Source organism: Brachyhypopomus gauderio, unplaced genomic scaffold, assembly GCF_052324685.1.
Source record: "Brachyhypopomus gauderio isolate BG-103 unplaced genomic scaffold, BGAUD_0.2 sc45, whole genome shotgun sequence".
Taxonomy (NCBI): domain Eukaryota; kingdom Metazoa; phylum Chordata; class Actinopteri; order Gymnotiformes; family Hypopomidae; genus Brachyhypopomus; species Brachyhypopomus gauderio.
In genome coordinates, this window is record NW_027506871.1 from 1,649,545 (window position 1) to 1,662,316 (window position 12,772).

At 42.0% G+C, this 12,772-nt stretch overlaps 2 long non-coding RNA genes across 2 annotated transcripts; both read left to right on the forward strand.

Moving 5' to 3' along the window:
* Window positions 1-200: 200 nt before the first annotated feature.
* LOC143486798 (uncharacterized) lies at window positions 201-1,499 on the forward strand. Its single transcript, XR_013123682.1, has 3 exons — window positions 201-815; window positions 900-934; window positions 1,103-1,499. It is a non-coding gene; the product is annotated as an uncharacterized LOC143486798 (long non-coding RNA).
* An 8,169-nt stretch (window positions 1,500-9,668) lies between these two features.
* On the forward strand, window positions 9,669-12,633 carry LOC143486821 (uncharacterized). The gene is made up of 3 exons (XR_013123686.1): window positions 9,669-9,751; window positions 9,901-10,269; window positions 12,409-12,633. It is a non-coding gene; the product is annotated as an uncharacterized LOC143486821 (long non-coding RNA).
* Window positions 12,634-12,772: the final 139 nt, after the last annotated feature.

A 12,772-nucleotide genomic window follows, 5' to 3' on the forward strand; every position in this document is an offset into this window, starting at 1 on the left:
GTGAGTGGTGTGGTGAGTGGTGTGGTGAGTGGTGAGGTGAGTGGTGAGGTGTGTGGTGAGGTGAGTGGTGTAGTGAGTGGTGAGGTGAGTGATGAGGTGAGTGGTGAGGTGAGTGATGAGGTGAGTGGTGAGGTGAGTGGTGTGGTGAGTGGTGAGGTGAGTGGTGAGGTGAGTGGTGAGGTGAGTGGTGAGGTGAGTGGTGTAGTGAGTGGTGAGGTGAGTGGTGAGGTGAGTGGTGTAGTGAGTGGTGAGGTGAGTGGTGAGGTGAGTGATGAGGTGAGTGATGAGGTGAGTGGTGAGGTGAGTGGTGAGGTGAGTGATGAGGTGAGTGGTGAGGTGAGTGATGAGGTGAGTGATGAGGTGAGTGGTGAGTGGTGAGGTGAGTGATGTAGTGAGTGGTGAGGTGAGTGGTGAGGTGTGTGTGATGATCTTACTGACTGCAGCTTCTCCAGCCAAGGAACCTGGAACATCAAGAGCAGACACACACACACACACACACACACACACACACACACACACACACACACACACACACATGCGCTTGATTTTTTCCTAAACTCTCACTCTCTCTCACATCCTGCTGTGCATTTCACCCTCCCTTAATTCACTGATTTTAATTAGTTGATGTTTGATTAGTTTGTCTGTAGTATTTACATTTAATACTTTTTCTTTTATTTTGTAAAACACAATTGTAAATAATGTAAGTCTGTTACTACATCTAGTGCTGCTGGTGATTCTGTGTCTGGCACTGTGTGTGTCTGTAATCTGGAATCTCACTGTATGTTCCTTCAGTTGGACAAGGGAGAGCTGCAATGGTGAGTTAATTCAGCACAACAACATGTGATTTATTACCAGTTGGTCCAACATCTGACATCTGTTTCCTTTTACACCTCAATCAGACACCATCAAGAAGGGAGAGAGACCACATGACCAGGTATGTCACTACATGCTTCTATCACTGTACCTGGATCAGTTTTAATTAAACCAAATTCACCCAGTTGATGTTGTACTTGTTTTTGTACCTGTGGGGCTCCAACATAACTCCCCTTGTTTGCTTGTAAAGGATCCTGGTACTAAGCAGCTCTGTTATGCTGCATTACAGAACTCTGAGGACCAGATGCAGAAGATATGGAGTCAAGGAGATGAATTCACCCATGTGATGCTCTGGCCTGTCTGAGTACAGACTAGTTTAGTACTCAGTTCAGTACATGATGCAAAATAGTTCTTATCGAGTTCATGAAATGTAAATTGTGATTATAATATTAGGACTTTATCATACTCGTATATCTCGTTAGGACTTTATCATTCTCCACTGTGCTGTAGGACTGTAGGACCATTTTACTGTATACCCCACATGCTGGTATGTGTATACATTTATCAACAAATAAGTTATTGTGTTTTGCACACAAGCCTTTTACAAATAATCTAAAAGCAACTCAAATTCTATGATATACATATTAACAAAAAATAAATAAATCTAATGAAAAATATGCAATGTATCATCACCCCCATCCCCCCCCCCCCCCCCCCCCATATAATAAAACAAAAAACAAATGTGGGCACACTGTTAAAAAACAAAAAACAGCAAATTCAGTTCAATTATAAATAATGTGTGATTCTTTGCAACAGCTTAGTTATTCACATAACCACAGCAGGGTATCTGCACATTTTTAAATCTCAAATTCAATGACTTTTAAGACCTTTTTAATACCTCTCACAAGAAAAAATAATACCAGGGTTGCCAACTTTTCAAGATCGCTTGGAGTGAGATTTGAACCAGGTGGGGGTGGCGAGTGTAAGTTGTTGAGGGGGGTGCACGACCTCGCGAAGCAACAGCACGCGGAGACCTCGCGCAGGGGCGGAGCCACCGCGATTACGTCATTGTCGACACGTGGAACCTCGCATATATGTAATGCTGCAGGCCAGAGCCCCGGTGGGCGTGGGTAAAGGGCGGAGCATGTGTCAATCATTTTCGACTGCAGCCAATCAGATACTAGACTTTCGTTCTCAATCAATTTTTATTAAGCCAATTATCAACCAGAGTTAGCTGTCAATCATTTTTTACTGCAGCCAATGGCGTTTACGTCCTCTCCTACACAGCAAAAACTGGAGTGTTAAATTTTCAGAGTTAAACATTTCCGAGTTAAAACTAAATTTAAGACATTTAAGACTTTTTAAGGACCCACGGATACCCTGCCACAGTGTCCTGACATGGACAAACCTGTCTGACAGGCAAATGTTCGTACACCAACTTGTGTTTACACTTCATTTATATGTGGATGACCTGAGACTTGTGTCTCACATACTCTACACTTCACTTTAAAGTTATCTTCCAGATAAAACACCAAGATAAAACAAATCTATTTAAACCAGCTTCTACATTCATGAACATGTGAAAGAAATTCTCTGCCTTTCAGAGAAAGATAAACAATGTTGAACTACACCATAACTAAGGAATGTGAGTGTTACCTTAACGTGACTGGGGTCTGATTTCCTGTTGGTTATTCTTGCTTTATAGAAACAGAAGTGCAGATAATGATCTCTCACTGAAACAGAGGGGGTGATGGTTTGAGGGAGGAGGTGATGAGACTGTTGCTGGTTGGATTATTTTTTACCAGAGGTGCTCAACTCAAACCACAGACGACTACAATCTTGTTCAAACTCTCATAGTGCTGTAATGAACTTGCCAGATGCAGGCCGGTAGCCAGGGGGGATCGAAGGGTTCGTTCGATCCCCCCCCCCTCCCCCCCACCCCCCCTCCGTACACACATGCCCCTCAAGATAGGTAGGCTATTCAATGAATGAATTGTTAATCTCCGGTGAATATACAGACGAACAAATAAGGACAGCAACAACAGACTCACAAACTTATAACAGTGTTGCCAACTCTCACGCAATGAGCGTAAGACACACGCATTTGACCGTTTTCACATGCTCACACGCCATACATCCGATTTCTCACTCTGAAAAAAAAATCTAGTTTATTTATCTCCGATCTACATCTATGATTCAATGAGTTACTAGTTCACTCTGGCGCCAACCACTGGCGATCGATCGCTTTAGGTGCGGCATAGAGGAAACATATAAGACATAACCCCCCCCCGGTCAACGTTTGACACACACACCACCCCCCTTCCCCCAAATCAAATCTCACTCCTAGTGATTTTGAAAAGTTGGCAACCTTGCTTATAATGAATAAAATATGTGTAAATTAAAAGGTTTGAAGTGTGCTTGTATAATTAGGGGGCACTGGAGTAGAGAGCCAAATAAAGTCTACTTTTGGGGGAAAAAGATCCCCCCCATCACAATGCTGGCTACGGGCCTGCAGATGTATTGTCAGTATAATAAAAAATCGTTTATGTAACTGTATGTGTTTTTGTGACTGGATTATTTAGTCTGCCATGTTTGTAAACTGCTCTTTGTATCACACAGGAACACATGGTTCATTAATATTACTGACATACATCACACAGGGTAAAGCTGTACAAAACAGTGAAAAACGTGCAAATTATTACAGTAGAAACAGCAAAGTGTAAATTAAACTGTATCCTGTGCTCCTCCCTCTAAATGGTGTGGTGTGTGTAGTGTAGATATTACATTATGAGGACACTCACACTCTCCTCCTGATAAATGTGTTTAACTTTTGTGCTGCAGTCTAACACACGTGGGACATTCATCAGTTTCTCAGAGCTGACACTGAATCTTATTGGCCAGAACATCCCTAGTTTAACCAATCACAGCCTGACAGTGCAGGAGTATTGTTATTCTGTGAGGTCATCATACTGTACTCAGATCAGTTTGTCATGAGTACAGAACCAACATTAGTGAGAAGACAGTTTTAGACTTCGTGGTCACTGGGACACACATAGACACGCACATGCACACACACACACAGACACGCACATGCACACACACACAAGCTTAGACTGATGGTGTTTGATAATACAACTCCTATGTGTAAAAGCAGTACTGTGAAACATTTTAATAAAATGTGCTCATGCTTTTTGGCATAAACTGCTAATGTGAAGAAAACAGTGCTGCATTAATAATACATACTGTACATACTATACTGCCAAAAGTATTCACTCACCTTCCTTGACTCACATATGAGCTTAAGTGGCATCTCATTCCTAATCCACAGGGCTCAATATGACGTTGGTCCACCCTTTGCAGCTAGAACAGCTTCAGCTCTTCTGGGAAGGCTGTCCACAAGGTTTAGGAGTGTGATTATGGAGATTTATGACCATTCTTTCAGAATCACATTTGTGAGATCACACTAATGTTGGACGAGAAGGCCTGACTCTCAATCTCCACTCTAATTCATCCCAAAGGTGTTCTATCGGGTTGAGGTCAGGACTCTGTGCAGACCAGTCAAGTTCATCCACACCAGACTCTGCCATCCATGTGTTTATAGACCTTGCTTTGTGCACTGGTCCACAGTCATGTTGGAAGAGGAAGGGGCCAGCTCCAAACTGTTCCCTCAAAGTTGGGTGCATCATTGTCCAAAATGTCTTGGTATGCTGAAGCATTCAGAGTTCCTGTCACTGGAACTAATGGCGCATTTCCACTAGGGCCTGCTTGGCGCGGTACGGTTCGATACGGATCGATTCGCAACGGAGCGGTACGGTCGCGTTGTGTTTCCATTACAATGGTGGACCACCACAATGAGGGTGGAGTCGCGTGACATCATTTGTATGCGACCACAACACCGTACAACAATGGCGGAGGAGTCGATAGCGGAGGAGTCGCTCTCCTGTGACACAACCTGTGATGACACTCCCTGGCCAATCAGTGTCATGCTGTTACTCCACGTCACAGAACTGTACTGCTTTGGAACGGTTAGAACCTCGAGCGAGTAGGTACGAAAAAAGTACCTGAAGGTACCGGCAAACTGGTACCTGGTACTAATGGAAACACTCACAAACCGTCGCGAATCGAACTGTACCGCGCCAAGCAGGCCCGTGTGGAAATGCGCCTTAAGGGGCCAAGCCCAGCTCCTGAAAAACAACCCCACACCATAATCCCCCCTCCACCAAACTTTACACTTGACACAATGCAGTCAGACAAGTACCTTTCTCCTGGCAACCGCCAAACCCAGACTCGCCCATCAGATTGCTAGATGGACAAGCACGATTCGTTACTCCAGAGAATGCACTTCCACTGGTGTAGAGTCCAGTAGCAGTATGCTCTGACGCTGTGCATTGCACTTGGTGATGTATAAATTGGATGCAGCTGCTCGACCATAGAAACCCATTCCATGAAGCTCTCTGCGCACTGTTCTTGAGCTAATCTGAAGGCCACATGAAGTTTGGACGTCTGTAGTGATTGACTTTGACCACTTCGCACTTCAGCATCCGCTGACCCACTTCATCAGTTTACGTGTCCTACCACTTCATGACTGAGTTGCTGTCGTTCCCAAACACCATTTTCTCATAATACAGCTGACAGTTGACTGTGGAATATTTAGGAGTGAGGAAATTTCATGACTGGATTTGTTGCACAGGTGGCATCCTATCACAGTTCCACACTGGAATTCACTGAGCTCCTGAGAGCGACCCATTCTTTCACAAATGTTTGTAAAAACATGCGTATGGGGCTTAATTTTATACACCTGTGGCCATGGAAGTGATTGGAACACCTGATTCCAATAATTTGGATAGGTGAGTGAATACTTTTGGCAAAATAATGTTCATGAACAACAACCAGGAAACTCATGTAGTGACCTTCTACACACAGAAAACATCTGACTATAAAAATCTATAATAGAACAGTAATGCAACGTCTTAAATGTAGGACCCTTAAAATTTCTTACTTTGTTGCTATTGTTTTCAAGGGGAAATGGACTATTCAGGTGACAGCAAGGTGTGATGGACAGGTCAGGTCATTCGCAGGTCATACATCTGAAGTTGTAGTGGGCGGGGAAATTATCAAGGGATGTGTCCGTTGGGTTGTGTTACGGAGAGTGGGAAAGAGACCACTAAACAGGCCAGACATGCGCTCTCCACAAAGGATGGTGATTTATGTGAATGTCACCCTCAGTTGTTATTTAGAGGAGTAAGATACGATTGTACTGGACCAATACGATTGTAAAGCTGCTTTGTAACAACATGTGTTGTAAAAAGTGCTATATAAATACATTTGAATTGAGTTGACTAGTCATGCTATTTTTGCAGCGTGCTATCACCTCGTGTTCGTGCTACCGTGAGTAAGTGGCTACACTGAAGGACTACACATCGCGGGCAGTGGCAGCTGGCCAATATGGGGCGCTGGGGCGCCGCCCCCTTAATATTGTTCAGATATTAAAATGAGTTCATTATAAATTGCGATAGTGAGGAAAATATTTAGTCACACTGTGTGTCTAATATAGCCATGTTTGAATTTATTAAAAGAGTAAACACATAATTGTATTTAATTGCTTACATTGTGCACACTTCCTAGTTGGGGCGCCGGTCTAATTGGAGTCAATGTAGATGCGTAAACTTTTGCCAAGCACGTGATGTGAGGCTGCAGTTTAATTGGTCGGTTTCAGATTTTCCGGTTTCAGATCTTCCGGACACTCCCACTCTTGTTGGTAGTGTCAGTCATCTGCGGTTCGTTAACTCGGTTCACGTTGAATAGCTACAGGTTGGAGCAACATCTTTTACAAAATGAGAGAAAATTCTGTTTTGATGACTGACTTTAATACAAATGTAATAGAGAAATTTGCAAGCCAGAAGGAAAGGAGGGCAAAATTCATGTTCAAATAAATAAAGAGCACTAAGACGGCTTTATTTGTTTTTCATTTTTTTGCGCCCCCCTCAGTTTTTTTTGCACCAGCCGCCACTGGTCGCGGGACAATTCCCAGCGAATTTACCGGATGTGCACTGCGGGACATCGACGCAGCGTAATTCATTTGGTTGAGCTACAAGAATATCAGCCTACTCTTTGTTCTTGCTGTGATATTACGGGTGGAGATAAAAGAGACGTTAAGAAAATACACGAGTACACGTTTTGCTGGGATTCTATTACTTTGTGCAAACTAGTGGTCATCAATGTGCACCAACCTTAAGGGCCCCAACATTATACTTTGAACAGAAAAACGCTTTACTGAATGTTATGTGTTAAGTAAAGTATTTGAGTGTGGTTGATAGACATATTGTGTAACATGACTAATTATTTAAGTCAATTTTATAATTTGTATTCCAAGGGCTGAGGTATCAGTAATTGAAAGTTAAAAGAACTACCTCCCATGTTTCTGGTCATGTGTAATCTTAATGGAGGCACCGCTATATTGTAATATAAATACTGTATCGTATCGTAATATAAATACTGTATCATCTTAATTGGCGTTTTAGGAAACTGTTACATAAATATTATTCATATTTTAATAAAACATTTTTACAAATATGTTAGTAAAGAGCAACAGTCTATTAATAATTTACTGCTTAAATCTACTTAAGGACTTGTATTTGTATTTTCTGCAAAAACACCCAAGAACTCATCACAGTAAATCAGATTACAGATGTTTGAGTCCAAGCCTCCAGTGAACAAGCCAAATGTCACAGTGGCAAGGAAAATCTCCCAAAGATCATGAGGAAGAAACCCGGAGAGAAACCAAGATGTGAAAGAGGAGCCCATCATCCTCTGGTCTCTGAACACCACAACAGGAACAAAATAAACAAGAGGAAGAAAATAAAAATAAGTTACAGAAGTCTACTGTAGAATTCCTGGTCTGGGCTTAATGAACTGGTGCAGGAGTGACCCAAGAAAAGTCACCCAGTCAGTCTAGAGCCTTCTCTTTTTATGTGGGAGGAGCCACAGAAGGGGATATGGTCAGGAGGTGGGAGAATCGCGATCGCATGACATAAAAAAGTAGTGGATGAATGACAGGATATCGTCCATCTGCACTGACGGTTGTATATATACACTGCCCCGGTAACAATTTACGTTCATCGCCACCCCCCGTCAACAAATTACACTCGAGGCGAGGTAGATCTTTTGGATTTGGTCATCTTATAAGTAGCTCACAAGCTGAAAACTTGTGGGCACCCCTGAGCTATAGTATCTGAGGTTAGGGTTAGAATCAGCATCCCTGAATAAAATTTAAATATGACATGACACAGCAACCCACTCACCTGTCCAGTCCTCCATGAACCTGAAACACCAAACACATCAGTCATTCCACCTTTATACTGTAGTGTCTGTGCCTATGTAATACATTATGTAGTGTTTAAGTTTAAACTGTAACTGGTTTAAAAGTCATTTCTCTTCTTGCTTATGGTGAATTGAGCTGGACAAGAGGTTGAAGAATGTGGTTTACATATGGTTTGGCTTAGGTGAAAAGGGACCTTAGTCCAAGGGTCAAAGGTCTGGTGGGCCCTTGTCCTGTCTCTGTTTATACTAAGTATTAAGACCCTTCTTACCCTACTCGTCTTACTTTATCAATATGTTTGATGGTTTACAGATGTGAGGACTCCTTTGTTTAACTCGCATATAAATATGGGTAGACTTGCAGTGTTCGAGAGAGGAGATTCACAATTGGCCCGAGACCTCTCTCAAGCAAGACCTAGGTGCTTGATTTGATGCTGATCTTTTTTTTTTTTTACAATAAACTTATTATTGCCAACTAAGTCAGTGTTGGCGGAGATTTCTTCATTCATCATCACAGCATTGCTAAAGAAGAAAATACTCCTCAATACATTTCCCCAACTAGTCTGTGCTGTCCTCATCCACAACTGACTAGTCCTCTCCTTTAACCACTTCTGATAATTCCACAGACTTCCACAGATCATAATTGCAGTATATAATTTTGTCTTTTTTATGTGCTAAAATTAAAAATGAGACATCACACACACTAAAACCTTTTTAGGATACACTGACTGTTGTCTTTTCAATATTGTTTCATAAAATAATGAGTGTTACTGTGGTACAGTGTTAGCCAATCACGTTCCACCAGGAGTTGGTTTAACAGACAGTAGAACAGTGTCACATTGAGGACCCCGGCCCCTCCCTTTTGGGCGTGTGTTTACGTCGTCTACGACTCCTAGTCTGCGTCTGTGGATCTCCGTGGGTGCGGTTATGTCGTGTGATCATCCGTCTCACCTGTGGCTCATCTCGTAATCACGTGGGACTTATGTGGTTATGTGCGTTCGCGCAGTGTCCTGTGCTCGTCGTTGTCTATGCATGTTGTGTGCGCTATTGCGCAATACCTGTGCACTTAATAAAAGTGACCGTGAGTGAAGCCCAGAACCCGGCCGAAGAAGGGCAAACGCCCTGGCAAGCGGCATCACCGTGCCTCTTCCTCCTCCCCCCCCGCGCCACGAAGCCACGCCGACGTTCGAGGAGACCCGCGTGTGCCTTCCAGCGCCACAAACAGGAGGGGTGGTTCATTTTATGAGCTGCTCTTCTATTGGCTAAAAACGGAGACCTGAGTAAAAAATGAAATAAAATAATTTTAATAATACACATTTAGAGCAACTTTGAATGCTTTAAACAATATTTTCATTTCAGCCCTTTCTTTGAGATGGTGATCTGTTCCTTTAATGTACATGTATGTTGGGCTTGTGGACAAACAAGGTTAGAAGACTACAGGACACAACAGGATCTTGTGACTTTTACCAGCCAATGAGATTTTGAGTCGTGAGACCTAAACGTTGATGAAGTTTGTTAAGTTTTCAGTTGCTTCTTTTCAAACTGTCTCCTCTGAGGTCTGAGTATTTAACTGCAATGGTGATACCAGTCTGGATACTTACACTTTTTCTCTACAAGACATGTATGTTTCTAAATCGTTCCTCATGTTTATCATTATCTGTATTACCGTAATTTCTGATGTTGAATTAATAACCAATATATATTATTTGCTTTGGATTAAATTTTATCCATATCTTGTCTTTATTGATGTGACTTGGTTTCAATTTGTAGGTCCTGTTCAAACTACAAAACCTGACAAGCAAGAAGTCCTGAATGAAAGTGGAGAAAACATCACGCTGTACTGCAGGTTTAAAGAAATACCCAAGGACGCTTTGTGTGTTTGGATGAAGCAAAGTCTGCAGCAGGAACATCAGCTAGTAGGAATAGTGCATGAAGATAAAGTAGCCATACCTTTTCCTCCATTCAACAACTCCAGATTCATAATGACATGGAAAAACAACAACATCTCTCTGACTATTGTAAATGCAACTAAAGGAGAAGAAGTTGTGTATTTGTGTGGAATGATCAACAAAGACATAGTTCAAAGAAAAATAAATGGAACAACCTTTAGGTTCATGTCTGCTGTATCCACTGTGACAGGTAATTAAATCTTTTCTTCCAAATTTCCTAACATTTAAAAACTGCATTATGAGTAAATTCAAGTTTTTTGTCATTTGCATGAACACACACAGGACATTGATGATTTAAGATGCTTGTGAAGAGGCAAGGCTAGTCCATCTACAACAGTGGGGTCATATTATTATACACAATAACAGTAGAAATTACCAATATACTACACATACGCTGAACTGGTATTGTGGAGGAATCTCAGTTCCTGCTAATTCTTCACTACTGCACTTCTTCAAGCATGCAAGGGAAACCTGTCATGTAAAGTAAATGTTCAAGTGCACAATATTGCACACTGCACATGCGTGACGCAGCCCTGAGTTCCATGACACACGTGGCGTGAGATACACTACCATTCAAAAGTTTGGGGTCATTTTTGAAAGAAAAGCAGTTTTTTTTTTCAATTTAGCTAACATTAAATGCATCAAAAATACACTCTATACATTATTAATGTGGTAAATGACTATTCTAGCTGTAAACGTCTGGTTTTTAATGCAATATCTACATAGATGTATGGAGACCCCTTTCCAACAACCATCACTCCAGTGTTCTAATGGTACATTGTGTTTGCTAACTCTGTAAGGAGGCTATTGGATATTTAGAAAACCCTTGAAAACCCTTGTGCAAGTAGGTTAGCACAGCTGAAAACAGTTTTGCTGATTAGAGAAGCTATAAAACTGACCTTCCTTTGAGCTAGTTGAGAATCTGGAGCATTACAATTGTTGGTTCGATTAAACTCACAAAATGGCCAGAAAAAGACAACTTTCAATTGAAACTCGACAGTCTATTCTTGTTCTGAGAAATGAAGTCTATTCCATGCGAGACATTGCCAAGAAACTGAAGATTTCCTACAGTGGTGTGTACTACTCCCTTCAGAGGAGAGCACAGACAGGCTCTAACCAGAGTAGAAGGAGAAGTGGAAGGCCCCGCTGCACAACTGAGCAAGAAGACAATACATTAGAGTCTCCAGTTTGAGAAATCGACGCCTCACAGGTCCTCAACTGGCAGCTTCATTAAATAGTACCCGCAAAACGCCAGTGTCAACGTCTACAGTGAAGAGGCGACTACGGGATGCTGGCCTTCAGGGCAGAGTGGCAAAGAAAAAGCCATATCTGAGACTGGCTAATAAAAGAAAAAGATTAATATGGGCAAAAGAACAGACATTGGACAGAGGAAGATTGGAAAAAAGTGTTATGGACAGATGAATCAAAGTTTGAGGTGTTTGGATCACACAGACGAACATTTGTGAGACGCAGAACAACTGAAAAGATGCTGGATGAGTGCCTGACACCATCTGTCAAACATGGTGGAGGTAATGTGATGGTCTAGGGTTGCTTTGGTGCTGGTAAAGTGGGAGATTTGTACAAGGTAAAAGGGATTTTGAATATGGAAGGCTATCACTCCATTTTGCAACACCATGCCATACCCTGTGGACAGCGCATGGAGCCAATTTCATCCTGCAACAGGACAATGACCCAAAGCACACCTCCAAATTATGCACAAACTATTTAGAGAAGAAGCAGGCAGCTGGTGTTTTATCGGTAATGGAGTGGCCAGCGCAGTCACCAGATCTCAACCCCATTGAGCTGTTGTGGGAGCAGCTTGACCGTATGGTACGAAAAAAGTGCCCATTAACCCAATCAAACTTGTGGGAGCGGCTTCTGGAAGCATGGGGTGACATTTCTCCAGATTACCTCAGCAAATTAACAGCTAGAATGCCAAAGGTCTGCAATGCTGTAATTGCTGCTAAGGGAGCATTCTTTGACGAAAGCAAAGTTTAAAGTAGAAAATTATTTTTTAAAAAAAACATTATTTCTACATTGTCAATGTATGGACTATATTTCTATTCATTTTGCAACTCATTTGATAAATAGAAGTATGAGATTTCAGGGAAAACACAAAATTGTCTAGGTGACCCCAAACTTTTGAATTGTAGTGTATGTAAGTCAGTCAGTCTAGAAGTCTGTGTGAGTCATGTTAGCGTGTCGTGTGTGTGTTCGATAAACAACGCATTAGAAATATAATGTCGTCCACCTCGTGTTACTTGATGATGTAAACTTCACAAAACCCAGATGAACTAAGAGCTGATGGTGTTTATATTTTATTGACCAGAAAATGTGGAGTTAAACCAAACAAAAGCTGGCAGTGCTGGAGAGAAGAGTGATCACACCACAACAGCCCCTTCAAGCAAGTACCTTTGAGTCTCTTTGTATGAAATAAATACAGTGATTGTCACATACACCTGACCTTCATGGTGCTATATGAAAAGTTTTTTCATAGAAAAACTACCTTTTGGTGAGTGTTGAGGTGAGTGATGAGGTGAGTGTTGAGGTGAGTGAAGAGGTGAGTGGTGAGGTGAGTGAAGAGGTGAGTGGTGAGTGATGAGGTGAGTGATGAGGTGAGTGGTGAGTGATGAGGTGAGTGTTGAGGTGAGTGATGAGGTGAGTGGTGAGGTGAGTGTTGAGGTGAGTGGTGA